This window comes from Puntigrus tetrazona, chromosome 20, assembly GCF_018831695.1.
Source record: "Puntigrus tetrazona isolate hp1 chromosome 20, ASM1883169v1, whole genome shotgun sequence".
Taxonomy (NCBI): domain Eukaryota; kingdom Metazoa; phylum Chordata; class Actinopteri; order Cypriniformes; family Cyprinidae; genus Puntigrus; species Puntigrus tetrazona.
The window spans coordinates 14,939,888-14,966,840 of NC_056718.1; the positions used below are offsets into that span (position 1 = coordinate 14,939,888).

Below are 26,953 nucleotides of genomic sequence, written 5' to 3' on the forward strand. Positions count from 1 at the left end.
ATAATAATAATAATAATAATAAATAAATCTTGAATAAATAAATCTGAAATTATATAAACACATCTTTAATGAATGATTGAATGAATGAAAAAAATAAAAAAATAAATTAAAGTTTGAATAATTGTTTAGAGATTATTACAATTTTATGAAACCATTCAAACAGAAATCTAGAAAATGTAAAGCTAAAAACACAGGATTAGAGTGGGGGGAAAAAAGATTTAATAGGCCCTACAACTGGCTTTGTCATTTCCTCTCTTCCGCAGCCACGCTGTCTACCCAACTGTAAAAAAGGCACTTTCTCTCAGCCTGCCACACGCACCTCATCTTCGCTTGGCTGACATGACCCATTTTTGAGTCACACCTTCAGGCCACGGAACGACAACACCTGTTGTGTGAGGACCAGTCGAGACACTTGGCTCAGACCACCCCTCTGCGGCCTTACAGGAGGATGATTAAAGCTTCAGCATGTGACTCACCTCATTCCACAGAGGAAAGAGCGCGAGGGGGACTGTCGGGAGGCAGACGGCGCGTCTTCATCTCTACTCTGATAAATAACTCCCGCAGTATCAATAGCGACCTTTGTTCCTACTGCCGTCTCCTGTTATTTGAACTTTGTAGAGCTGGAGAGAATGTGAATGATGTGGTTTTTGCGGTAACTATCTCACACCTTTGTGTTTCCAAGTGCACTTCAGGTCAAAGGCTGGGTGTCATGACAGTCTATGAAATGTACTACAGACTAGAGACTGTCTGCAATAACATTTATACAGAGGCAGTGTGGCTTAGCATCAAACAAAACACTACCTACAAAAACTAACTGTGCTTAATTTGAGATATTTTAGATAATCGCCACATAATGTTCATGTACTTTATGACAAAAAGTACAACATAAATAAAATGCGATACTACCCCTGATGTACTTTGAATGAAGTATGTACCACAAATAATAATGTGTTACCATTTCACTTTAACATATTAACATATCCAGGTCAAGTGCAGTGCAACATCCAAAACAACTGAGGCCTTTTGACTCCACTTTAAACAGACAAAACCTCCTTCCTTTACATTCACTACTTCCTCCTCCCAAATTCTACCATTTCAAAGGCAACCTGGAGCACCTCAAATTATAAATAAAGGAGGAATGTGCTTCTGTTTTGATGTGCACAGCTGGGAACACGTAGCCCGATTTGCAAAAGCAAGACAAAGTGGCGAAGCTGTACTCAATTATTTGCCAGGCAGAAGGTATTCTGCATCGTTTTTTTTGTGAGTGACTACATTTAAAGGCTTCGATTTTGTGTGGGCAAAGCAAGTCATGAGCAACTACATAATCCCGCATTAACAATATTTAATGGGAGAAATATGAATGGAAAGACACAGGTTTGTGCTGCCTGGTGGTTGATGATAAAACCCCTAATTTTTCACCCATCAACCATGGAAGACAGTGTTCAGCCACAAAAGAGGAACCACTTGCCTGACTGAGGTTGATGCGGTCTCCCACGCACCCACCACATTTTTCCTGGCCTTCCCATTTCTTTCCCCCCCCCCTTCACACTCTCTCTCCTCCCAGTCTGTCTGTCCATCTCTTTTTCTCAATACATTTTTGTTTCTCAATACAGGAGAGACATGAATAAGAGTACGATTCTCACTTGCGCTACTTGGCTGATGATACATTGTTACTACATTTAATAATCCATCACAAAAATAAATAAAGTTATATGGCTGTAATTTTCCCCTCTGAACTCTGAGTTCCCGTTCCCACATCTTTTCACCAATGAATTTGGTTAAAATTAATCTTTAATAATTTTCAAATACCAATAAATTCAACCTAATTTAGCACATAATCATAAATAAAAGCATGGATATTCACTTCAGAAATTAAATGACACGGACCAATATTTTTATATTATTATTTATAACTTTTCTAAGCTTGGATTCTGTTTTAAATATTTGAGTAATTAATCATAAATAAAATAATGAAATGCAGACACTACCACTACCAATAACAATAATAATAATAATAATAATAGAGTATTTATACACATACATTAACATTTATAGCTAATAAATGTACATATACTGCAGGTAAAAACTCCTTATTGCTGAGCCCTGTGGTGTATAAAAGCAGCTTTTATATATCAATTATATCAGTATGGTAATTTAATTATGCAAAAAACGTTAGTCGATTCTGCCCATGCACTGAACTGGAAAACTAGCAACTAAACAAACAAAAGAGAATGTTTCTTAAGCACATTTCTCTGATAAGGTAACATTTGGTGCAATATGCTAACCCTGAAAAATATATATTTCATCACATTTTTGAACAAGCAGCATAAAACTTTCATTTAAATGCAGCAATTCATCAGAGGTGAGCAGCATTCATTTCCAAACGCACCACGGTGAGTCTGGACTAATCTCCGAGGCGGTGAAGCTGTGTCATTTCACCTGTGATGCAAGCATCAGAGATTAAAAAAAGCCAGCAGATTTCCTCTCCTCTGTCTGCGTGATTGAGCCATCAGCGTATGAATCATCAGCAGGCAAAGACAAGAAGAATGAAAAGCAGAGCTCGCTGTTAATCTTTTTTAACAGCTGTGATCATACGTACAAACACACGTTGCTACTTCATTGGTGATTCAGCCAAACACATGACGAGCTCACACTCCGCTGGGGATCTTGGGTAAAACAAAAATCAATACCACCCAGTGATGGAGTTTACCTCCGTGGTATGTGCGAGAAAGCCTGAGTTATGTGCAAGCTCCAGGAACTAATAAAACCAAAGAGAAAAATCAATTGGAAAAAGGCCTCAAATATGTTTGTGAAAGATTTATCTATCAAACCCCAAATATGACCATATTCCAAAGCCTTTCTTAGTTAGTCATTCAACGGAATGTCATCAGTTGAAGCTCCATTATAGATCTGACTCATTATTAATAAACAAAGTGTGATGGAGGTTCGTCCTTGGGTCCAATCACACGTTCCTTGCTCACTAAGAGAGATGGCCCATCTAATAGGCTCTTTCTATAAAAAGATCAGTGAAAACTGACAAAACCTGTCAAAATACATGTAGACAGAATAGCCAAATAGAGAGAAAGAGAAAAACAGGTTCTTTAAAATCACAGTATGCGTCATGACATTAAATAGGAAAACCTTTTTTCCGCTCACATCAGGAAATTCTCTGACATTTCCTAAATACGCATTTACAGCACACCTTTTTTTTAAGCTAGCGCCATCATCTATAAATAAACTGAGGTAAAATGCTCAGCAAGGCCATTTTAAAAGGCTTCATTCAACTAAACAAGGCCACGTTCCGTGAAAATGAAAGGGAGGTATGTCGGCAAAGCAGAGGACATCATGTTTGTGGTATCGATTTGCATGAACTTTCAGCTGGAGCTGCTCTCATGGTCTCCACAACAGTGAAAAGTAAGCTGGATATATAATACCCAACCTCAGTCAGTGCAGCTGCAGATATTGTTTGTAGAAGGTGATCGAAAGACAGGAAGGGGGAAGGACTGTCATTTAATATGACATGATCCATAACCTCTGTACTACACAAAGTTTAGCGAAAACAAAATATGTAGAAGGTCTGCAAGCTTTAATTAGCTTAAATTCATATGAAAAAATTTCATTATTAAAAAAAACAATACATAACAAACCTGCTGAATTGACAATAATAAAAATATTTTAAGCTTTTGAGCAGAGTTGAAAACTTACTTGCAAGTTAAATGTTTGAAATCATTAGTTTGCGCTCGGTTGTACATTTTTATATTTATACTAATGAAACAAATGAGAAAATTTCCTATGTTTATTGCATAATTATGTTTTAAAGCCATATCATTAACAATGGATATATTCATGGCAACATTAACAGTAACATTTCAAAATATTATATTATATTATAATATAATAAAAAATTACTTCTAGTGTATAGGATAATTAAACAAATAAGTAAATAATTGATAAATTTTATTAAAATCAACTAATTTGGAAAAATAATTAATACAATAATAAAAAAAAAGTTATTAGAAGGTCTACTAGCACAGTACAGCTAATTTTTGCTGCAAATGATGCAGAATGCAGAAAAGACAGCAATCAAAACATCCCTCCCGAATTGATTTTTCTCGTCTTTACAAATGATCATAAAAAGCATGGCAAATTCTCAGTCGACGAGTGCAAAGTCCGTTTAATACCAAAAGGACAATCCAAACCATCTTTAAAAAAAAATTAAACAGATTGTTTCCTTAACTGAGTGCCCTTCACTGCACGATAATGGCCCAAAAACAGTGTTACAAATTAACATTGCTTTCCTCACGAGCAGCCCCAAGGGCCTTGTGCATGCCGTCAACCGTAAGCACGTCAACCAGACGAACGCTGGCTCCCTCTACGAGAGAAACATCCACAATTCCACCGACAGTCCCTAGCAACACAGTCACAGGGATGGTAGGAGGAACAGACGAAAATAGCTAAGAGAGAAAGAGAGAGAGAAAGAAAACAGCAGGAGAAAGAAAAAGAAAGAGAGAACTCTGTGGTGTAATTAACAGAAGAGGCTGTCAAACAGCCTCACACCATATAATTCCAGCCTTTTGGAGAACTGCATGAAAAAAAAAAAAAAAAAAAACAACAAGAGCGAAGGAAAAAAATAGAAGGCCAGAGATGTGATGTTTCATTGTGTAGCTATCAAATGACTTTTAGATATTAATGGCTAACAAAAAGGAGGTGGGATTTGGTGTCTGACAGGTTGATTCGGTTGTTTTTGTATTTCACTGAATTATAAAGTCTGTTCATCTATGAGCACGTTTGGCCGAGGTGTAAAGATGATGGTATCGCTTATATAAGATGCGTGGGAGTGAGATGCTTCAACAACCTTAAACTAAAAATGAAGTTTCTAAACATCCACACAAACTTCAGTCATGTGCTATTTGGGCTCCAAAAGGAGATTGGTAAGTTACCTTGGCGAAGCAAAAGGAGAGGTGTTCTGCCACTGCTAAAAAAAAAAATAAGGGGAAAAAAATAAAATAAAATAAAATAAAAAAATTCTGGCTGGATATAGCCATCAATTGGGGCGCTCCCTCCGCTACCACAGGTTGGTGTAGGAGGAAACATATCAGTGAGTCATTACATCCAAAAATGGCTTTGCGATGAGCAGCAGCGCTTCTGATATGTGCCTCCCGTACAGGCCTGCGTGCCACCACCATCCAAACACACAACTGTGTCCTGCTTCCATTTCTAGGAGGCGGACCGTCTTATCTCGGGCGCAAGCTGACGATCAACCAGCGCAAGCTTCTGGCTGGTTGGTATTTGTGGCACTGCAGAGGAGAGGGACGGAAAAACAAGAAATGCGCAGATCCTCACTGCACCAGATCCGTTTTTTTTTTTTTTGCCTGCTTTGCCAGAGAGAAGAACAGAGACGAGATGTCACAGGTTGCAAGTTCAACACAGAGTAGACGGTGACTCAGAAAGCCACCGTGATGTCAATCCAGCTGTTTCATCCTTGCGCCCTAGAGCGCATACCTTACACCAAGTTTCTACAAAGAGACTATTATTTAAGAGCCATCGTTAATCTTATGTGGATAAAAAAAACAGGTGATGAATACATAACGACCAGAGATAGAAAAAAATAAACAAAAAATTAAAAAAACTCTCCCGCCTATTGTCATTTTATCCCAAAAAATTCCCGACATATTTAATGTTTTGTGCAAATAATGTTATGTATTTTTTTACATTTACAACTCACAACTGAAAGAATACAAGCGATCAAAAGAAAAACATGTTGAGACATGTCCAGGTTAGTCGAATGCTGTAAATGTAGCAAGGTTTTTTAATGAAAAACAAACCAATAAAAACCAATAAAAAAGTAGATAGGAAAGAGATAAAGAAAATGTTAGAGGGTCAAGTTATTGTTTTTTTTTATTATTACAAAAAATAAGGCTTTTTAAGTAGATAAAATTGAACAGACAGTGATAGAGGATCAAATGTAGATGTAAAATGGTTTCTTGCTTTTAGTAGATACAAAAGGCAAAATAAGTGTTTATTTACCTAAATTATATTAATGTAATAAAGTTTAATTTTGAAAAAAAGGCAAAAACATATACAATTTATCAAAAACGTTTCTTGAGCACCAAAATGGCATTTCAGAATAATTTCTGAAGGAGCACGAGACAACTGAAAAAAAAAAAAAAAAACTAAATGTTTTTGAAAATGTAAAGTAAATAAATAGTCTAGTCTATATTCAACATATTATAGTAGTTTATGAGCATGTTTAATAAGACTATTTGCAATATGCAAAACATATTAAAGTTTTGAATTTGAAAACTGTCATTTAACATCTATGCAAGAAAATTACAGCAACGGATAAGGATCAGCGGTTCTAAAAAATACCAGCTCTCTGCTACAGGAAACAATCTTCCAAAAAACAAAATATAGACAATTCAGACTCTTTTTCACCATTTACCAAAACCAAACAACCCAAAACAACACGCAATTATTTACGGATTACCTCAGAATTGCGTAAGCATATATTTTAAAATAGAATTTAACAAAATCCATGCGCAATTCCAGATAAAGTCTTGTAAATGGCAGGTCTATAGACTCCGCCAGAGATCGTGGAGCAGACAAGAATCATGTAAAGACAGTTCTCATCCCTTTTCCAACTCTGTGAATTAATCTCACTGTGCTGTTCCAGTCTAAGACCCGGACAGGTCATTAAGCTTGCTGGGACGTAGCCAATAGCACCATTTTCCTCAGCTGGGAGCGTATGGTGGCCAGAGCGGCTCATGTCATTGACACGGCAAAGGAAGTTCTATTTCCCCCTTTCTAGAACAGGAAGAAATAGGGAAGCAAAAATGTGAAATAAAATGCACAGCTGAAAACTGAATCGGCAACAGTGACTCATTACTGCAAGCTGATGGCAAAACTAGAACATGTCATTATTTTATTATTATTATTTTTAACCTCCTTTAGGTGGCCTTATGACAGGAAAATCTTACTCCAGAGCCATTCTCAGCACATTTCTGAAACTTCCTCAAATCTGTTGAATTTCACAGTCCCAAAACTGGTGAGGAGAAACTGGCTGGGAGCTGCGATTATAACAGCATGGGAACTGCTGGGACATTTCTCTCCTCTGACTCACAGTGACACCTGAAGCTGTTCATTCACACGGGATGCACTCTTGCTTTCCCTTCTAGAGCTTTCAAGGCACAGTTCAACCAGCCATTTCTGTATTGAATTTTCTGTCTCGCGTCTACTTAACCACTACTGATCGCTTTCACAGGGTGTTCAGACATTACAACAAAGGCTCCTCGAGACCCCTGAACTCTGTCGAATTTTGTTGTGCTTAGCTTTTGCGAACAAGCTCTAATTCTGCTGGTGTGAACATTCAGGTTTGGAGATTCAGATAACAAAAGCCTCTTTGCGCTTGGGTCGGACAGCAACGACTTCTCTCCGCCTGAAGGCTTTTGACAGGAGCTGTCAGACTTTGTTCTCCCAGGCGGGGAAATGGAGGAAGTTTCTGAGAGTAAAACAGGATCAACCTGGAGGTCTGAAGGTAAACACACAGTGAGCTTAGAGAGAATGAGCAGAGCCTCCCTATCTGAATACAGGTCCTATGAAAGCTTGGATTTCCTCTTTGAAAAGAGTTTACGAAAGTGTAATTAGATTTCAGTACTGGCTAATGGACGCGAAAAACACAAGCATTGATTCTAATCTTTTTACTTGACTAGCCCCCGATTTAAAATAAATGCCAGAAATGTGCAAACAAGATAGTTAAATGGTAAAATGGGTCATAGAGTACTGAAAATTATAGTTAATTAACCTCATGTGGGAACAAATTATAATTGTGATTACTGCCTTAAAGTCATGGGATGCACTGCCAAGCTTATATCAATCATAACTAAATGACTAATTATTATATATTTTTTCAGCTATTTTCTATAATAATAATAATAATAATAATAAATAATTCATTCATTAATTTACAATTCTATTTATAATTAAATGTATCAGTTTTTTTTAGCCAAATGAACTTTTTTTTATTTGAATTATTATTTTTTTTTTACTTTATTTAGCCACTTAACATGTAGTTTACATGTAACTGAATAATTATATTACGTGATTAATTTTTAGCTTTATTTTATTTCATTTCATCATTTTATTTCAGTCTAGTTTTGTTTTTTTTCCCCAGTCTAATCAAGTTGCAGCCCACTTTGAAATGTTCATAATCTTTACAAGAAAAAATAAGCAGTCTCAAGTCTCAGTCCAGACATTCTCTACAGAATTGTGTGTTACTGTAACTAAATTGTAGGGAAAGAGAGACGGTCATCTTTTACACAGTATAATACGGCTGTGATGTTTCCTCATATGAAATGCTGTGAAGCCATTATTTTAATAAAGACTCTATCAGCATATGACGAAATGCACCCCACTCAAAAACGAATGTTTTCATTGATCTGCTATACAGGCCTGTCAGATAAATCAGCTGCTTTTAAGTGAATAGAGATATTTTGCAATTCCGAATATTACCACCATCACGGTTTTACCTACAGTAAGATCTAGTGTTTTAAACTGATGCTAAAAGTGCTGTCTTTGGACCGCTTGCGGTCTGTCCTCCTAACCTCCCCCTGGTTCAAATTTCAGAAAGTTTTTAATCACACCTTCTGGGTGCACCTGCTTTAGCCCAGTGCCCTCTCCTGTAATTTGCCTCCACGGGGCTCGTGTGAAAGACTGAGAGTGAGTGGGTGGAAACCAAAGCTGCCGTGCGGCTGTGAGGTGACGAGGGGAAGGTAAACGCAGAGATTTCAGGACCGATTCGGCTCTCTGCATTTATTTTGATAAATGAGGGTCGCCTACTCCTTTTCTCTATTTAACCCAAATGCTATTGAAGAAACAAAGATCTATGATTCAACAGAAGTACTGGTCCCACATTAATTAATCAGGCTGAACTAAAGAGAAGAGTGAATAAACGCTGCCAAGGTCTTGTTTTAAAGAGCATGCAGCTGTACTCCCTGACATTTAGGCTATAAATTTAATTCAGAATAAGCCATTTATTCCTAAAAACTTAAAGTTATGTCAAAGAAGGCAAGAAAATAACCAGCAGTTGAATTTTCGAACCAGCACAGCATCTGACAATGTTGACCAGGACTGATCCATTTATTAAAAATTAGGATGATTAAGTATAAATCATGACAGTAAAATGATGCATTCAAGATTTAAAGGCAAAATTTAAACATGGAGAATAAATCTGTAAACAATGAGTTGAAGTTTTTAATACAGACAGGTCTTATTATTATAACCTATATTTTACTTAACATTTTAAGCAGAAAAGAAGCTAAACGATGTATCAGAAAAGATAAAACTCTAAGATAAATAGCCGTTTTGCATTTTAATACATTTTAAAATGTCATTTATTCGTGTGATTTCTATATTTGCGCACAGCCACATTGAACTGAATTGCTAGGCTGCTCAAGATTTGAGTTTTGATATGTGCTGGAGACTTAAGTCTTATCAGCTTTGAAAGGAACAGCTCGCTATAAATAAATGCCAGTTTTAAACAATCCATTTACTGTCATTAAACTCTAAAGGCCCTCTTAAATGGCAAAATACTCATGACTGACTCACCCACCTTTTCTCATTTGCTTGCTTAAAAATAGTTAAAATACATTTTCAAAAGCAACTTCATGTTCCAGTTCTGAAATGCGCTGCAGTGCTCAGTTGTTAAATGCTCAAAGTGGACAGGTCAAATAGCCCGAAATTAAGAGCTTTTCTCTTTTTTCCCCAACAAGATGAACACAAAACAGCCCGCTCTGATTTGTGCAGGCTATGTCCTTAAATTCAAGCTGTTGCAGTCGTGCCAGGAGTATAACCAGACAAATCAGGTTCACAAAGGCATGGCAAGTTCACGCTTGCTGTGTGGTTTTGGAGATTTCAGTGTTGTCTCATCAAATGGTGCATAAACCCAGGGTGCACAGTAAGATAATAGCTATTGTCATTTAGCAGTTGCTTACTTGTCCAAAAGCAATACTACACATTCAACAGAAAGAAATCTCCTAGGAACATCTTAAGGTTAAGTGCTATATTTAAAGTCTCCAGTTCATTCTTTCTAAACACTAGCACAACTCTTTAATAGAGGACTACTTGAAAGCTTTGAGACCAAATGAAATATCTTGTGTTACATGGCGTTTGCAAATTTAATGCAACAATTGGAGGAATATGGGCTGCTAACTTAATGCATGCATATTTTCATTCATAAAGAAAAATGGTAATATTTTACTTAAAGCCTTTATGTATAATGCATTATAAAAGTAGTTTTAATGCATCAATTATGCCCTGTAAAGCCTAGTACAATCTCATGAATAATTGTAATAAATTATAACACTTATTTTATTGTTATACTATGCATTTTAAATTTAGTTGATAATTCTTTACAATTATTTATAAGGTAAAATGCATTACAGTGCACATTATGAATAATTATAATAACCCTTTAATAACTCTTCATAATGTACTATACATTTATATAAAATATTGTTATCAAAACAATAATGAATTATATATTTATATTAATATTACAGAAGCATAAAAAATATTAGTAGATAATTTAATATATTCAATTTGTTATTAATATTATATATATATAATAATATATATATATAATAATATATATATAATAATATATATATAATAATATATATATATAATATATATATATATATATATATATATATATATATATATATATATATATATATATATATATATATATATATATATATATATATATATATATATAACAAATACAAAAACAATAGCATTAATAATAATGCTACTATTTATTATTAATATTAACGATTTGTCTTGATACTTATAATAGTAACAATTTTATTATAAACAAACAACTAAATAAATTAATAAATAGATGTATTCATATCAAGATAAAGGTCCAGTGCCTAGGCTGCTTCTACCATCGTCACAACATCGGGTCACATGATGACAGACTGGTGTCATGGGAAATATGTGATATGAGACAGACAATAGTCACTCTAGAATCCCACAGTGCTGCCGCTGAGTCCATGAGAAATCCTGCTAACATGAAACAACACGTACAAAACCAACCTTAAATGTGTGTGTGTGTGTGTGTGTGTGTGTGTGTGTGTGTATATGTATGTATCCAAGTGAATACATATTGTGTCCAAGTGAAATGGGAGAGAACCAGTACTGATTCAATTACTCTGCAATAGAGCAGTCGCATTATTGATTTATAGTGTGCCACTGCGATGCCCACAAGGTGCTATAAACTTCAGCACAAGAGAAAAAGACAATGCATTGGAAGTACCCAGGCCAGTAACCATGGTGATCAGCTTAGAAAGACTGAAATTATGGCGCTTAAAATCTCAATGCAGAGATGTACTGATTGGGCTATATTATATAATGAAATGTAATGTATAAAAATCATACATCGCTTTTAGTAGCCATCAAGCAAAGTCCAGATGTTTGGAGAACTCATTAGTCATGGAGTCTGTCGACTGATCTTCAGTTCCATCTGCTGAGGCCTGAAGCAGATCTTATGCTCCAAGATCTCACCGAGTATGTGAGGACTGGAGCGCTAGCAGCCATTATCACACACCCGTTCATTTCCTCTCTATTGTGTGCCTTTCTTTCCTGTGGACACTTTCAGCAGCTCAGACCACCCCTGTGACGCAAACACACCACTGTGAGATATACACACGCTGCTCTTTTTAGCTTTGTAGAAATAATGTGCTTATGTTGATGAACAGTTACCCAGAGACGAGTGGTTAGTGCATTGTGTATCAAAAATCTAACAACTACTGACACCTGAATGTAATATTTGTGTAACGTATTTGCACATGGAAAAATTGCATGAATCTATTCTGCATTGTCCCCTCTGTTGTTTTTTCTCTTACTGTTCCCATTAATAAAGACAAAAAAAAAGAAGTGAAAACTTGTTTTAACATGTAACCATGGATACCGCTCAATAACCAGAGAAACCTGTTTGGGGTGTTGAAACGCTTCCCACTATAAACAAATGCTAGTGATGAATCAAAGCCAACTTTTAATATGCTTGCTTGGACCATCCTTGTCTTGAGTATAGTTGCTTCCATCTTGGTTTTTCCTTACTGAGAATCCACAGGGAGCCCCGTCAAATCCCCCACAACACATCCAACGCTTTACCACTTACTCACCCACTAAATGCCAATCATCCACCCCATCTAGCTTTCTGACTGGATCCGTGTACACGTAAAGTTGCGCTGACGATGTCCACCAACAGGGGAAGGACCTCATTTGTCAGAGAACCCATTACCTATAACGAGCCTCAAGCTGGGACAGATAAAGCTCAGGATGGGTTACACAAACACTAAGAGAGAGGAATTCCTTCAGGTTATGGAGGAATGTCTTCGAAAACCATTCAGTATTGCTCCATAGAAGCCTACTTTTATTTCACATTCAATTGTATATTTTAATAGATTTGTATGTTCTTCCCAAATTCTGACACCTTCTGACCAATGACTTTCCATGATTTTTGTGAATGATTATAGACGTCGCACTTAAAAATATACAGACATAACTGTTTTCGCAACTCCTGCATGCTTTTAACATAAACGTGTGTGTGTGTGTATGTGTGTGAGTGAGCTTAAGCTCAATAAAAAAAATAAAAGATATTAGTTACTTACATGTGGTGTGTCAGCTGCTTTCTGTGTATGTGAGCTTTAGATGTGATTTAACATCACATAATACAGCATGATAAAGTAATGTAATGTGATATAATTTAACTCTAAAAATAATATAACTAATAATTTATAATGCCATAAATATAATATAACTTTTGTTTACCTATTGTTTTTAGGGTGTATGTAAGGTCACCAGATGATAAAGCAATCTTAGCGCTAGAGCCTATATATAATATAGTATTAACAACATAATGGTAATAATATAAATTACTTGTAAGATTGAAAAAAAGTTTGACCCAAAGGACAAAAACAGAGTTTGAAGAAGTGTTAAAGACAGGTCCATGACTAGAAAGGGGTCAGTGGACCTAAAATATATCTGCAGAGCTGCTGCTCATATTAGAGACAGATTACCCTGAGAAAGGCCTGTCTGCATTCCTCCAAAGCAGGGCGAGCAGTGACGGGTGGGAAGAGGAAGAACCCTGTTAAAACCATAACAGGGGTCGAGCCAAAACCACACTATCCTACAGCTGCTTTCACAGCATCTCAGCCAAACCCTTCTCCAAAAAAGGAAAAAAGTCAAATTCCTTCAGTCTGGGATTTATTTATTTCAGCCTTTGGATGGCGTTCACGTACCAAGGGGCTTTGTGTTTTTTGGCCCCTGATGTCGTATTTGTTTTTCTGAGTATTTTCATCAGGTTTTCAAGCTACTCTCGATGGTGAGGATTGAACAAACCTGTCTTTTGAGCATGTCAGATTAAATCTGAAAACCATTACACAAAAAGAAGCTTGAAAAGTGTGCATGAGGATCCAATATTATTTGGCGGACCACCAGGAGGTTTCCTGTTTCCACTCCAAATTCCATATGCCACGCTGCACCGCTGAATCGTACAGATACTGCAATGAACAGGAATGTCAAATGCATCAGTAATTCACTATCAAGTCCATACTACAAAAAAAAAAAAAAAAAAAAGATCAGTCCTGTAAAACCTTGAACCAACTCACTTTGTCACCTTTGTGTTGTCAGACTGAATTGGTTATAGTTACAAATGAAATCACCTGGTGGTTAATTAAATTGGGCCTTAAGTGATTTGGGTAAATAAAAGCACTGATTTATATAAAAATATGAAAACTGCACAATAGGCATTGCAGTGTAATGCAGACTAATAGACAAGCCTCTGATTAATGCCCTGATGGCAATATTATTTTTTTTAATCAACAATACCAAAACAGAAATCCACTCGCAGCACTTAATTTATTTCTTTGTTCTTTATTACAGACAGTTTACTTAAATAATTAAATGAAAAAGGAAGCCTTGTTTACCTAATTTCAAAATACTTGAAACCTACATACATTCATTTAATTGCAACACCTAACAACAAGGTTCAATTTGTTACCATTTACCATATTAAGCACCATTAACTAACAAGTGACAACATTACAGCATTTCTAAACTAAGGTTCATCTACATACTATTGTGCACTGTTACTATTATTTCATTTATAATCATTTATAATTAACTAATGTTAATTATAACATTAACCAAAATTAATAAATGTTGTCAAAGAACTGTGCACTGTTGTAAGGCCCATAACTTACTAATTTGTTATTTCCTGTTAATATTCAACATTCAAAACAATGGAATTGGTTCAAAATCATATTCACACTTTCCGCAATGCCATTAGCATAAAAAAAAAAACATGAAATTTCACTGAATATTAAAATGTTGTAACAGTATCACAACAGCACAAGTACATACAGAGTAAACTACAATATACTAACAACATGTACTCTACTGCTATAAACTAAAATAAAAGCTCTAAAATAATGATGAGTGATGAAAATAAAATTAAAAAATAAACCATTTTAAAATTTCTATTTAGGAAACAACAAATTGAACAATTTTTCTTTTCCTCAACTCAGCAATGGCCATCGAGAATAACATGTGCATCCCCCAAAGGGCAGGACGCCACTCAGGTTCTCTCTTCCTCTGTGTCTACATGCACCAACAACTGAACATAATGAAGAAAAATTACATTAAAAAAAGTTCACAGTATGTCCTCAGCATTAGCCTGAAACCAGCAGGTGCTCCATTACCATGTGCACAGTCAAGTAATTGAGCTGAAGTCACCCGAGATTAGCTCGCCCATCCAGAATTAAACCAAACACAGTAAATGCTACATTTGAGCTTGGTGCAGTGAAAGGGCACAGCGTGGTTTAATACTGCACCAAATGAACACCCTCAAACTCCACGTGAAGATACTTTTGAGTGCATTCTGGGGAAAAAAAAAAAAAAAAAAACAAAAAAAAACAGTATCTGAGAAAAACATTTCCCACATTAAAGAAAATGGGATAGAGCCAGCTTCTTAGTCAGCGGCAGAATTCCAAACGTTACTGGAATGTCAAACCCCCCCAACCACATTACAAGTCATAAAAAAGATAAACTCTCCATGCTCTTCTGTGAGGTCTAAATGTCTGCCAAGTGACAGTGAACGCCAACGCTCAATAACGCAGGATATTCGGTGCCCAGACAGTTCATCTGTCTCCGTTTTGTTCAAGTAATATTAGTGATCGGTCTCAGAAAACAACCAAAGAAGCCTCACACGTTCAGCAGTTCCTGAAGTTACTATATGATGAGTCAGACTGAGAAATAATATGCAAGATGATTCAAAGCACCGATACAAGACAGGGGTTATGCCCTCACACCTTCCTGCAGGACACACAAAAGCCCAAAACCCTGGAAGTAATTATCACCTTTTTATACCTCTTACATAAGCGCCCCTGAAATGCCCCACGAAACTATTTGAAGTTGTAATATGCCAGCAGGTGGAAAGGAATCAAGTTCTCGCTGTGAAATCAACACCTTTTTATTGCATGTTTTAAAAAAAGTTAATTTAATGTGTCAAATATAAAAATTACTGTAATACCCACGCTTGACTCTAGTGCAATCTCTTACCTACAGAGAGGAAAACAAAGCGTTTAACATAAAATCCAACTGAGGACCTGTGGTAGGAGCAAAGATACGACACCTGTGTACACTCGACATCTTAGTGTTCTGCCTGGGGAAGCCAATATGCCAACTTAATTAGTGCAGAGCTCATGACGAGCAGCTCTCATCTGCTCGCCCCACTGAGATATTTGGGTTGTTTTCAGACTTGTTTCTGTTGCATGGTCCAAAACTTTGATTCCACCTTCCAAACATTTGTTTCATTTTGTATTATGTGGTTCCCAACTATTTTCCCTCAAAAATTAGGCTAAATGTGAAGTTCTGAAGAAGACTGAAATAATATTTTCTTGTAAAATGTACTTCTTTATATATTTACAATTGATATAGTTATTTTTGTATATTTTCATGACTCATGTTTTTGTCACATTGCTTTTACTATCAAAATGTAATACGTAATGTCACTTATGTCCATTTAAGAAAACCGCAAAAGAAAAACTACTTACTATAAAATGCACATTATGACTTAAGTTAATTTGGCGACAATTTTCACTCGTAGTAAGTATACAAAAGTCACCGAAATCTTCAAAATTCTATTTTATTATATAATATAAAAAAAGACTGCTTGAGATTGTTTTTTTTAATGTAAAAAGAGGTTAATGTGAATAACAGGAGATCTCAGAACTTTGCATGATGGGATGGCAAAACCTGATTAACCAGCAGACCAATCTCACTGCACAGCATCTAATATGAAATGAAACGGCAGAGCACAGTATTTCTGTATGACCAGAACTGAATGTTGCACTCAAGGAAATAGATAAATATTAAACTTTTTTGACATAATAAAATGCACATACTGATACCATTTTTGTCATGGAATACAGTTTCTAAAACTTTCTAAAACAGAAATTTGCTGTTGTGGCAAAAAAATAAAACAAACAACTGATTAACATGGAAGAGATACCTTTTTCCACATGTTGCGGCATCGCGGCACGTGTAGTCAGGACACGGTGTCCTACTGCATTCCCCTAACAGCAAGCATACACCTTTGAAAGCAATGACTGCATTTGTGTTTCGTCTGCTAGCTCTGAGGCACGAGTCATTTATTATAATTGAAAATGATTACATTCAAAAGCTTCTACTTTTCTTAGTGATATGTAATACCAGTTCATCAGAAAGTGGTGATTTTGTTCTTTTTGACTCGCTGGATGAAAACAGTGCTTATACGCGAATGTTTTTTCGCGATATTCCAATTTCGTGCACGAGCTAAATACCCCACGTTTGATGAAAACCTGGCTAATGACGTTCCTTATGATGTTCCAAACCTGTATAACATTCTCGAGGCTGCATGTTCAGTTTTGATTGAACTATCCCTTTAACGCAGCGGTGGAAGCGAACACCAGAAGACATTTGAGAAATTCTTTGAGGTGAAGAAATCGATGCGTCTATCATGTTTGTAGGTGAGGCTTATAAGACAAGCAGACATTCATCTGTTTTTCACTGCATGCCTGGGAACTGACTGTGAGTGCGCGAAGGGGGAAGCAGTTATATCTGGAAGAGCAGTGAATGCGAGAGACTCCGCCAGTATGAAATAAATCAGCTCAGCCACAAAACAAAGTGGACTGCAGATGCATGAGCAGCGGACTTCCAACTCCCTCTGCGGCCTCCAGCTCCTCAGGGAGTTTGACTCATTCCCCATATGAAAGATTCACACAAAGCCAAGATTTAACTGTTCCTACTGCAGGTATATTCTCATGAAAGCAGCTAGTGAAATATTGTACCTCTCCTACCAGAAAGGTTGAGCTGGGTTTTCTTTCCAGGATAAGCATCTTAATAGGTGATTTGGTTTTAATAATATTGGCTGACCTTGTTTAAGCCACAGATTTAAACGTTACGGAAAGAATTAGGTTTAACTCTCGTTATTTCCTCGCGGCTGACATTTCACATAATCCCGGCTCTTTTTGCATAGCAGTAAAAAAATGACAGGTGCTATCCTTCATTATCTGAGTGCACTTAAAGCACTCTATGCAGGCTTCTGATGAAGCTTAATTGGACACATCCGGAGTTTAGGGTAACAGCCATATAATGCATTCGCATGGTGTTCAAATTTATTGTTGGCTAGGTGCTGAGGTGGTCGATACCGTTGCGGTGTGATGGAGACCCCCTGAGGAACCCTGAGGAAAGGGGGAGTCATGTTAATGAGAGCTTTAGGTCATTCCACTTACCATGGACTGGGCCTAATTAAAGCTCAGCCTTTATCCAGGCCTGAAGTCCTGCTGCTGCTGCTGTTTCACTTAGCCGCTATTGTTTTCATGATGTCCTCTGTGACAAACAAATGGAGCTGCAGGGATGATGCCACAGCGGCATGGGGATACTCATTGACTAGAGAGTACACTACCTAGAGTGCTTTTCCTTTCATTTGCATAATTGTGTAAGACACACAAACCGCAATTTTCATAACTTTAGGGGCAACAAAAATCATAAACAAAGTGACCAGATGGCAAAAACAAAAGCTTGGGCTTCCTACTACCTCATGATACAATACACATTGTGACACATGTCACGATACAAAGCATCATAATACCATAACTGGATTGCGATTGAAACCGCTTCAGTTGTGTAACTGAGACCTAGCATGAATGCAGGGTTGGCTTTAAATTTCTTTTACACAGAATTGTTAGACACAATTTCAGTGCATAAATAAACATCAATACAAGGATCTACATGGTCAATACATTATAGTGAGATACAGCAATGTGATTGTTAATATTTTTTTTTTACTTAACATAATTGAGTGTCAATTGTGTCAGGCTCAAAAATGGGTTCATTATTGTTGCATTTCAAGATATCACTGTCATCTTCAGCAGGGATCCTCACTTTAAAACATTGCTTACATTACCATCTCTGCATTTAGATACAGATATTATCATTATAAAAAAAGAAAAAGCAAACTAAATTTAGACCAGATAATGCAAGCAATATTCATGACAAGCCAATGCATTTATATTTATAGGGTAGGGAAGATGAATATTAAAACCTTCAGTGGCATGACGTGTATCCTCCTGTTTCTTAGGTAATTAAAATGAGACTGACAAGTCCACGTTTAATGACTGTGAGAAAGGTTGTAGTGGGGCTCTTGGGTAATCCCTCTTCTGAGCACAGCGCAGGTCCACGGGGCACAAGCCATGTGATTCTTTGACAGATGTACGGCTTTGTGCCACAAAAAAAAAAGCCCTAAAAGAAAGGCCTGCTGCTAAGCCTTTTCTCAAATGCCTTCACCCATGCAGCTAACATCCTAAGAAAGGTTCGAGTCATTCCTTGACTACAGACATCTGGGCTGCTCCATGCAAAACAAAACAATTAACTGTGGGGGCAGGGACTTCTCAATACATCTCTACAGTGAAGGAGCACGAGGCAGCTCAGAAGCATGCTGCAAACCCTGCCTCAAGGAACGTGAGCTGACCTGGCAGGAGAGATGTTGACAGAATGATGCTGAGGGCATCCATTTTTAAAAAAAGGGGATTTAAAGTTGAAATATACCTTTCAATGGTACTAAAGGTCTAAAATTGCAACAATGATGACTGTACATTGACAGCTACAAAAACAGGCTGCTCAAAAGCACCTAACCAGATATTAACATGTCATGTTGCTCAAACAAACAATTCTGAACTGGCATAAAAGAAAATATTTTAACACTGAAAGTGAAACAGTTTTTTGCATTCAGCCATTTGAAGGATATAAATGACACAATATATATGTGTGTGTGAGATCACAAATTATCTATTTTACTTAGGGCTGGGTGATAAATTCATTGATATATCGAGATTTACAGACAAGAATTTGTTTGGCTTTACTGACAAGATGCGCATAAATGTATAGATGCATATTTTCACCTCGCACACTAATTTTACTATTACAAATTTTTACATTCATGTCATTCCATGCCTGTATGACTTTCTTTCTGTGAAAAACAATATTGAAGATATTTTCAATAATATAAAAATATTTACATAAATCGATGTTAATTTGGATGCCACTGACTTCTGCAAAAAGCCAAAAAGCCGTCACTGTGGTGGTTCTTGTGCCTTTTTTTCTTGAAAGTGTAGGCTAAACCAGCCAAACAAATTTGTAAACAATTTGTACAGCACAATACTGTCTGAAATGACAGTAATCTGAGTAAATGAGTTAATAGTTTACAGTAGCTACATGAACATCATATCTGTTTCTATATCACATATTTTAGCAAGCCTGTATTGATTAAACCACTATCCATCTGTTTTATAGAGATTGTTACATAACTCCAGCTCTCAGATGTCAATCTATCATTAGGGCCAAAGCAGCACATATGGTCTTTTAATACTGTGTTTTCAAGCCCAGGTCGATGTGAGTGAAGTTCAGAGAGCAGCAGGGTAGCTGCACTTAAATGTCTCAGAATGTGTGTGTGTGTGTGTGTGTCTAGGTGAGAAGTCTTGGGCACTGCTTCATTTCCCACTAATGCATTTCCTATACTCTTTCAGTCAGCAAGGGAGAGCGAAAATGAGATTTGAATCACTGCTCAGAGTTAAAAATAACCAAGTCATGGTCAAGCATGCTTTTCCTCTACCTGAAATCTCTATATGCGCTTCTGTTGTGTGGCAAAGTCTCCAATAATTGCTTCGATAAAAAGAAACGCTCACTGGCATCATTAGTGACGCATCACGCGGGAAACAAAGCTCACGTTCCTCAGAGTTGCCAAAAAATTAAAATAAAATCCTACAGAAAGCTCAGCAACAGACATTTTCTCCTCTAGCACTGTCTATTGAGATCAGAGGAATGTTGCAGGCGCACAGGAGAAAATGACTGCTAATTACCATCATTACACACCAAGGCCGTTACTGCTGCTGCATCCTCGTTTCTAAGGCAACAAGACAAACAGAGGATGCTGCCTCGCAGTTTTCACCCACCTGAGCAAAAGTCAGGCAGGTGTTGTGAAATTGGGAATCAAGCCAGTGAACGAGAAACACTTTTAAACGTTTGTCACCAGATGTTGTACCACAGACCTTTTCATGGTTCTACACTGGGATTTTACATTAGGCACTCGAACAAAAGCTATTTAATAGGCTACATTACAACCTCACGCGCTAACGGACCGTTGCTATGCGGTTGCCAGGTTGAAACAAGTGAAAATTGTAAGCTCAATCACACCAAGTAATAGCGCACTTGATGGATGCATTGTTCAAGTACAAACAGCGCCAGGCAGGCTGCTAAGTTTAACATGTAGGGAAGTGAGTCCGTTTAAAACCCCAAGTCGAAAATGTTGTAATATTTAGACTACGAGCGTGTGTCGTGGAACTCTAAATAATGGATTCCGAAAAGGAATAGTTGAATGAAGCGGAGAAGCAAGAGAAGGAATAGTTGAATAAAGTCATTATTTTAAGACATTATTTTTTATTTCTATGCTAGCTTCATAAAATTATGCTTGAACCACTGTTGTCGCATGCACCCTTTTAAAAGAGGTCTTTACTACTTTTCTGGAATTTGACGGAGGACGTTTGCTTGCTGTCTATTTCATCAGAAAAATATTTATAATATATAATTTGTGTTCTGAAGACGAACAAATGTCTTACATGTTTAATTAAATGACAGAATTTTAACTACCCCTTTAACATTATATTAGTTAAGTTAGAAAAAAAATTTACATGCAGCATAACCTAATAAGAACTGAAACATGTCACTAGATTTATGGTAAATTTTTGGCAACCAGAGCTGCTGTTTTTTTAACTATCAATTTAACAGAATACTTTGTAGTAGTGAAAGTATGATCAAATGTTGTGCTTCATCGAGTCATTTTCTCAGCTTTTAAGAAACGAGTGAACCTTTTTTTTCTCCATCCTTGCCAGCTGACATGGTGATTTCAACTTTGTATGAACAGGCTGGCATTGTGAGAGAATGATGAGATCGGAATGATGCCAGGAGTTCAAAGAGAGTAAGAAATTTAATCCAGAGAGGAATGTTTCGAGTTAATTTCATAATATCTGAGATTAAAAATGAAGGAAAACACATAGCATTACAGTATTTTAGGTAGCAGCTTATATAAGGTTCATTACATTACCTATACCGAGCATTACAAAAGAATGCAGAGAACTTTATGCTCAGCTGAACTGAACCTGTACTTAACCTGCCCAGGAGCACCTGAGCTGTGCAGTACAAGTTGCCATGGTAATCGGTTTCTCTCAAAAGTGAGCCACTGCTGTGACAGAGTCAATCCTGTACTTTTAATTTGATAACTCATAAATCATATCTGCTAGTGAACCTACACACTCTGCTTCCGTTAAAAGACTCGCAGCTTCTTGTTTTCTTCTTGAAAATCCCCACAGATTTTTCAAATGAGGTTAATCAGTTTAATTTGCATTTCATAAATTGTGTCAGAATAAAAAGGTACGGTGAAGGTACAATTTTGTTCCTAGAGGAACAAAACATAACTGCACCATTAAAAAAAAAAAAAAGGTACACAATTAGTCTTTAAGGGACCCAAAAAGAGTCAAGGTACAATCAGATGTGAGAGGCACATATTTTACAGATGTTGTCGCTTTAAGAACTTCCCTCTCTCGGCTTCATTTAATTCGGAAGCGAGTAAATTTACACTGACCTTTTCGCATGAATTACAACGCAGTTTACAATTCTCAAATAAATGCTAAATAATTTCATATTATTATTTTTGCGCATGTGGCACTGTGTTGTTGTTTTTTTTCCTCTGTGTTCCCCTGCTTGAAGTCCACGAATAGACCGGCTGATGTAACTTATGATGATAGCTTTCAGGAAGGAGCTGAAGAGATATGTAGGGTAATTTAATTTTGTAAAGACGTCACAGAAAAGGAGAGGACATTGTTTTTGATTGTTTTACGTATAAAATTCATACGATAATAGAGTTAGATAATAACGTTTCCATTGTTATTAGTGATTATGCAACGTTTTAGATTTTGGGACCATTTTTAACTATTCTCTTTGTTCTATTTTATTTACATGACATTGTAATTCCATTGTAATTTTGTTTTGTTTTTTTAACCAACCCATCAGCTTTTCCTGCAATTTTTGAAGTTCCATTTTAAAGGGAAGGGAAAAGGAAAAATAGATAATTTCTTGTCTTCCTCTTAAAAAGGTTTTACTGTTTTAAATTACTTCTTCACGAGTATGTTTATTATCTGTTTTTGACACTTGTTGTACTAAGGTGTGATGTAATTAATACTGTTTGTAAAAATAAAATTACATAACTGTAAGCCAATTTATTTACTTGGCCTTCTGAAGGTTTAAAGGTCAAATTTGACCATTTTGCTCAAGACCGTTCAGTACGGCACGGTTCAGGTTGTGTTTCCACTGCAGGTTAGTACAGCTTTAGTGGGATTATCTGCATGTCGCGGATAGATGCGTCACCTCTACCGCTGTGACTCATGAAAAACACTTTCATTCCACGTCGCCCCATCAAGCTCTCACTCGATCTGATCCTTGGCTATCATCAATGAGGGGAACGTCTGTACTTCTTAACAGACCACTTAACATTTTCAAAACCGCATTCGTTCCTTTGCTGCCCGTGTTGATTTAAATCTAGCGAGTCTGTGTGTGTGTCTCGCGCAAGCTCAATGACGCAGGTAATAAAGATTATCTCCGGCCAACCAGTTTTAAGCAGAGTGCACAAGCAACGTTTTGGACACTGTACAGTAAGCTTAGAACCTCAAGCACTAAAAAAATAAATAAAAAGGACCAGGTACCAGATACTATATACTCAGTGGAAAACAGTACCAAACCATACCGTGCGGTGGAAAAGCGCCATAAGTAGAGTTATAAAACTATACCCTTTAGGGTACAACCCCAACTATGGCCAATTGTACCCTAAAAGGTAGAGTTTTGTACCTTTGTTTTCCTGTGTAGGAATATACAGAGTACTGTCAAAGCACACGGCTTAAATCTGTAATAAATCTTAAATCTGAATTGGATTCCAATAATCTTTAACACACCAAAAAAGAAAAACTCCAAACAGGTTCCATTTCACCTAACAGTTTTAGGATTCTAGGCACTCATGGATTTTTAAACGTTTCTCGTTTTCTGAGAAAATGCCCTAACAAAACTTTCCTAAAGGCGTTACACTTACAGCAGACAATGTGTTGCCTGCGAGATCCCTTTTATAGCTTGTCTGTGGTTTCTGAATTATAGTAACCACATAGCCAGACATACAAACACATCTGTTCACAACTCTAAGGCAAAGAAGCAACAAAGCCACAGAGCAAATGTATTCCACAGGGAGTAAACACACTTACAATCACCCAAGGGAAGCAAACAGATGAAATTTGGTCAATTGCTGAGTTTTAATTGACTGGCCATTATACAAACAAGAAGTGAGATCCTGCTTACTTGTGCGGTTGTTCATTTGTGAACCTGAACTAAAAAAAAGCAACTAAAGCAAAGTTCCTGGAGAAAAAAAAAAAAGAAAGTAGAATAGCTGGCATGGTATTAAAGAAAATCTAACCATAGTATCTGTAAAATTCAATTTAATAATTTAAATATAATTTAAAATCAATATTGTAATAATAAAACAGTAGTTTGTTTTTTATTAGATGAAACAAATCTACTATTCCACTGCATAACTGTCTATTGTTCTCAAATCTGTGTAGCCTTTGGCAATGACAGATGCAAACAATGAGTTAAAGTGCTCAGTGAGTTTGACGTGCCTCACAGCCATTTTTCTAGCAATTATCCTAAAAGTGGCTCTTGTAGAGCATTGTTTCATGGTTCAGGTGCTGGGCAAAATTGTTAGCATGGCAAATCTTCTTTGAAGTAACACTAGAAGTAGTGGGATCACAACAGCTGATCACAAGATCTGAACGCTCTTCCAGAATGGCAGCTTTCTAGACACCTTTCCAAGTCTGATCAAAGCAGGTTCAAAATCACTCACTGGACCCGATTGAAAACGGCCCACTTAGTTGAATGAGTGTGCACCAAACACAGCTTGTCACCGGAGTGAATCACTCTTCTCAAAACATCTGAATGACAATGGAAAAACAGTCGCTCCTGGAATAAAATCCCAGAGGAAATGATCACAGAGGTATGATATTATTCATGAATATGAGTGCATCCATGTTAAACCAGCTATGTATTCTTACAATGAGTGAATGGACAATGTAATGCGACTTGCACAAAAAAATTAAATCACCTTTTATTTGCATTATAGCAAGTCAGATCAGAGATACCAAAAATACCAAGGTATACAGTAAAATGTCCAACCCGAGCTTCAACAGCACATAACCCACAATTTCGCTCTCTGCAATACAGGACCATCTGCAAACAGCACATCCAAGTTAGAACTAACGCGTGTCCGACAACAAAGATGCACAGCGTTTCATTGTCCTCTACCCAAATAATCATTAACCTTCACTTCCTGGTGACGATGTTTGCTTTGAGTCACAAAAAAAAAAAAGCTAAATTCACACGCATACAAAAGTGTGGCGAGGGATGCAGAGGGTACTGGGGCAGGCACATTTGATTGTTCCTGTGTTTGCTGGCCTTTGCTACAGCTCAAAGGGATGACCTCACCTCTATTGAGTCCAGATCCCTCTCCCTCATTCCACATGGCCAGCCTCGCCCATGACCCTCTCTGCTCACACCTTTTCAAAACAGCATAGCAGACTTCCTGCTGGAAAGGTTATAGAGTTTACAATGGTTGGGAAGGCAACAAAAATAAAAATAAATTCAAGAAAATTGAATCTGCAACAAATGAGAAAATTTGATTTGAATCGATATGCTCTTTATCAGAGTGCATCTCCACAGTGCATTCTAGTGTGTCCTGCACAGCTATTCAGCATCAACAAACATATGATGTATGAAACGCCAACAAATGACTCACACGAGCCAGTTCTTTTTAATGAATCAGTCTCAAATTCAGGTTTTCAGTCTGAATCGATCAATGCAATGCATCATGTACAAAATTGTACTTGTGCGTATATGCTTTTTCGAAACCTTCTAATGTTTAGCGATTCAGAGTACTGTTTTCCATTTGGATAGAATTAGAAAGGTCTGGCATATTCTGATTTAAACAAAGGCTCTCTGACCCTGTGACAGTTTTTGCTAAAGAACGCTACAGAGTAACTGCCACGAAAGCAGTGTTACATATGACATTGAATTGATTTCACATGGAGATATTCGGTTTCCTGGCAATACATCCACTTCAAGAGAGCCAGTAAGAACTCACCGGGTCAGCCAGAAGTTCTGCTGATATCAGCATATCAAAGATAAAGAGCAATGTCCACACACACACACACACACACACACACACACACACACACACACACACACAGAAAAAGCACTGAAAATAGACTGCTGCCAACACAAAGTTTATAAGTCTATTAGCACAGCTACATCTTTAACCACAAAACCACTTAGCCCTGGTGCAAATCCATTACAGATTTATCATTCACATAAACACTACACTGAAAGTGGATTAAACAGTAACAATATCACAATAGGCTGGAGATCATTATAAGCAGATTAACACTAAATAAAATAAGCTTTCATTAACGGAGTGTGAAGGAGGTCTTAAGTAAACCTCAGTACCCTAAATCAAATTAAAACTCAAGTGAACCTATATATACTCAAAGCTGTGAAAACACTGCTGCAAGGTGAGGTCAAACAGATAACACACCATGCAAGCTAACGTCTTACTTCACCTAACCATTAATGACTACTATCTTCCCCTGAACATGACTCATGTCACTCTATACCACATGTAAAAATGCAAGGTCATGAGCATTAAATAACAAACTAACAATTGAGGAGCTTTTTGCGTATTTTAAGGGGTTAAACATCCAGTATTTAAAAATATAATTTAAACCGGTTTCCCTCTGTTTCTCCCTTTCCCCCCAGTCACTCCCACCAACTCCCCAGCCCAACTGGATTCAGAAAAGCAGCAAAACAGGTATTAAATAACAAGAAGTGAGTACTCTTCTGAACATAATTAGGCACTTAATTAATCGTTTTAAAGCTGCCTCACCCCCATGTTTATTTCAAACAGCCTGAAATGACACGGATTGTATGCAGGTTGCATGATGAAACCAATTTCACCAACACAGCAATGTACGTATCAGCTTATTATCAATCAATCAACCACCTTTATTTATTTTAAACAATACATATCGTGGTGAAGCACTGAACAGTATCAAATTTGGAGAATAGAGTATCCGTAAAATGACAAGATTTAACTATTTTAAACCAAGGCATTTCATTATTGAACGCAGAGACATTGCTTTCTTGTAAATCTATCCACTTGCAACCAGAATGCTAGTCTGTTAGTATATAATCTGAAGTCTGTGATTAT

At 36.8% G+C, this 26,953-nt stretch overlaps 1 protein-coding gene across 7 annotated transcripts in view; it reads right to left on the reverse strand.

The window, feature by feature from the left end:
* sipa1l1 (signal-induced proliferation-associated 1 like 1) overlaps positions 1-26,953 on the reverse strand; it is a 63,392-nt gene that overhangs the window by 31,989 nt on the left and 4,450 nt on the right. The window contains exon 1 of one of the 7 annotated variants that reach the window (XM_043219430.1): positions 1,550-1,561. The exons of the other annotated variants lie outside the window; for them this stretch is intronic. The gene's annotated coding sequence lies outside the window, so the exon portion shown is untranslated. Of the gene's footprint in view, positions 1-1,549; positions 1,562-26,953 lie in introns of those variants that run through there. 7 annotated transcript variants of the gene reach the window in all.